This window comes from Echinops telfairi, unplaced genomic scaffold (assembly GCF_000313985.2).
Source record: "Echinops telfairi isolate 266 unplaced genomic scaffold, ASM31398v2 ScPeMD7_7468;HRSCAF=8506_0, whole genome shotgun sequence".
Lineage (NCBI taxonomy): Eukaryota > Metazoa > Chordata > Mammalia > Afrosoricida > Tenrecidae > Echinops > Echinops telfairi.
In genome coordinates, this window is record NW_022111369.1 from 52,314,794 (window position 1) to 52,318,453 (window position 3,660).

Sequence of the window (3,660 nt, forward strand, 5' to 3'; positions counted from 1 at the left end):
GGATGGACAACCGAAAAGGGGGTGAAGGGAGACGTCGGACAGGGCAAGATATGACAAAATAATAATTTATAAATTATCAAGAGCTCATGAGGGAGGGCGGAGCGGGGAGGGAGGGGAAAACTGAGGACCTAATGCCGGGGGCTTGAGTGGAGAGGGAATGTTTTGAGAATGATGAGGGCAATGAATGTACAAATGCACTTTACACAATCGATGTATGTATGGATTGTGGTAAGAGTTGTATGAGCCCCTAATAAAATGATTTAAAAAAAACTAACTCGTCGACATTCCACCATGTTAGGAGGTAGCATATCCCAGCTGCACTGAAGGAATTAACCAAAAACAAAGCTCCAGGAATCCAATAAAAATGTTTCAAAAAGTCGATGAAGCACTTGCTCATCTATGTCAAGAAATTTGGAAGACAGCTATTTGGCCAACTGAGTGGGGAAAAATTATTTTTTACCCATTCTAAAGAAAAGTGACCCAACCTAATGCATTAATTATCATTACACAACATCATTGATATCTCAAGCAAGTAAAATTTTACCAAAAATCATCCAAAAAAGGTTGCAGCAGTACCTTGACAGGGAGCTACTCAGAGGTTCAGGTTGGATTCAGAAGAGGATGTGAAACAAGGGATATCACTGCTGATAATAGATGGATTTTGACTCAGAGCAGAGAATAGTGGAAAAATGTTTACCTTTGTTTTATTGACTATGCAAATATATCTGATGGTGTAGATTACAATAAACTATGAGAAGAATGAGAATTCCAGAATACCTGATTGTGCTCATGTGGAACTTGTACATAGATCGACGCAGTTGTTGGAACAGACTAGGGGAAAATACTGCATGGCTTAAAATCAGGAAAAATGTGCGTCAGAGTTGTATCCTCTCATCATACTTTATGCAGAACAAATCATTGGAAGCTGGATAGCATGAAGAAAGCACATCGATATTGCAGGAAGGTTTATTAACAACGTGCCATATGCAGATGATACAACTTTGCTCGCCGAAGGTGAGGAAGACTTGATGAAAATCAAGGATTGCAACCTTCAGAATGGATTACAACACAATGTTAAAAAAAAAAAACCTCACAACTGGACCAATAAATAGGTAGCATCATGAAAAAGGAAAAAGATTGAAGTTGGTCAAGAATTTTGTTTTGTTTGAATCAACAATCAATGCTCATGGAAGCAACAGTCAAGAGATCAAAGGCTACTTTTTACTGAGTAAATTTGCTCCACGAGACCTCTTGAAAGTGTTGACAAGCAAGGATGTTAATTTTTTTCTTTTTTAATAATTTTATTGCGGGCTCGTACAACTCTTATCACAATCCATACATCCATCGTGTGTCAAGCACATCTGTACATTTGTTGCCCTCATCATCCTCAAAACATTTGCTTTCCACTTGAGCCCTTGGTATCAGCTCCTCATTTTTCCCCTCCCTCCCTACTCCTCAGGAACCACTGATAATTTATAAATTATTATTTTGTTATATCTTACACTGTCCGATAGCTCCCTTCTCCCAGTTTTCTGTTGTCCATCCCCCAGGGAGGAGGTTATATGTAGATCCTTGTAAATAGTTCCCCCTTTCTACCCCATCTACCCTCCACCCTCCCAGGATGGCCACCCTCACCACTGGTAAGGATGTTATTTTGAGGACAAAGTGCGACTGACCCGAGCTATGGTATTTTCAAAGTCTTCAAATGCATATGAACGTTTGACAATGACTATGGAAAAGCAAGAAATGGATACACTCGCATTATGTTGCTGGTGACGAATGCTACCAAGACCATCAACTGTGACGATAACAAACAAAAGCTGTTTTGGAAGATCTACAATCAGAATGCTCCTTAGAAGCAAGAGTGGTGAGACTTTGTCTCACATACTGTGGACATGTTATCAGGAGAGTCCAGGAAAAGGGCATCAGGACAAGATGGACTGACATGGTGGCTGCAACAATGGGCTCAAACAGAACAGTTGTGGGGGTGGCGCAGGGCTGGGCGATGCTTCATTAGGTTGTACCCGGGATCCCCAGGGGTTGGGATCGACTTGAGGGTAGTGAGTACTAGAATATGAAAATTTACAAATCTTTCTGGAGGCAATTCACATTTATAAAAAACATGAGAGGGAGGAAAACGTAAGTTAAGAGTGGAAATTAGGAAGCTTATAATGCTTATTTGAAAGAATATAAAAAAGCATAAAAAGAGATAAGAGGTTAGTGTCAGCTATAAAGAGGAGGGAAAGACAGAGCACAAGAAACTTCATTTCAATGACTTTCTTTGGAAAATTTTTAAGAAGGTGAATAGGTTCTATGAGAAGAAAAAACAAGAGCAAAGTCCAGAGAGCAGAAAGGTGCCAAGTGTAGAAATGATTTCCACAATCAACTCAACAAATATCTAGGAAAAACAGTGTTTTATTCATCAAACTTTAGTTGGGAGATTTCTGGGTAGCGGGCAAGTTCTAGGCACCTGGGTGGCCTTAAATGTTATGAACAAGCTGCTTTATTTCACTTTCTCCCTTTAATACCTGTTTATTCAGAGTTGACTGTGCCCACTGCCCTGGGCTAGATGTTAACGATCTGCAGAGGATTAGGACCGACAGCACCGCAGGTGTAAGCATTTATAAATGAGTGACACATACAGGGAGAAGTGATCGCACTCTGCCAGAGAGCGGACACATGAGTCTACCATAAAAACGCACGGCTAGGGTCTCCATGAGTTGGAACGGACTTGATGGAGGTGAGCCCCCCCCCCCCACTTTTTTTTAACGTTGGTATAAGCTTGGAACCAACGCAATGACTGGGAATTTCTCTCTTTTATTTATTTACATTTTTTTTATGAGCTGAAATTTCCCGAAAACAGGGAATTAGAGTAAGCTGAAAAGAGAAAACCAGTAGATGAAAGCTGACAAAATAAATCACGTAAGTGGATCCGCACCCCCTCTCCCGCTACAGCCAATCCTGGCTACTTTTATATCTTTGCCAGATAGCTACCGATATTCCACACCTTGATGGCGTCCTATGTGCCAATGGCGATCATAACACGGAGAAAAGTTAACACTCTAAATCAGCTTGCAAAGATGTCAGAGAAACGTTCTCTATTTCCCATAGAAGGGAAAGGTGTTCTTACCTACCTAAAGCAATCATGCTGTAACCTGAAGACAAACAGAATCCACAAAAGCCGGTTTACTTACCAAGATTTCTTTCTCAGAAGAAGAGAAAACAACTCCAAGTATACGAGAGAGCGAGTAGGCGCTTGGTAAATGCCAACGCCCAGGTTTCCGTTTGACCGAAGCACTGCCTTATGTGCAATTGTGTGCCATCTACTGGGCCATCCAGGAACTACGCCTTCATCTTCGCTTCCCTTTCAAAGAAAATGCGTGGGTCCCTGGGTTTTCCTGGACTGCAAATTCTTGTGAGCACACGGCTGATGGCCATTACAGGGTGAAGAATAATCTTTCCCCAATATGTATCTTTAAGACTCTGCCCCTGCAGGTAAAATTGTCATCAGAGGGGAAAATTATTGACTGGCCTTCCCCTATTTTTCTATCGCCTTATCCAAAACATTTCCAAAATAATTGCAACGATCCACCAATCTTGGAGCCTTCTTTTAGCTGACTGAAAGCGTTTCATATAACCTATGCTTAGGTCCAAGATTGG

General features: G+C 41.2%; 1 protein-coding gene across 1 annotated transcript in view; it reads right to left on the reverse strand.

The window, feature by feature from the left end:
- The window catches only part of TLR6 (toll like receptor 6), a 12,339-nt gene extending 9,086 nt beyond the window's left edge, over positions 1–3,253 (reverse strand). Inside the window, exon 1 of the mRNA XM_045284123.1 lies at positions 3,195–3,253. The gene's annotated coding sequence lies outside the window, so the exon portion shown is untranslated. The remainder of the gene's footprint in view (positions 1–3,194) is intronic.
- Between the last annotated feature and the right edge of the window lie 407 nt (positions 3,254–3,660).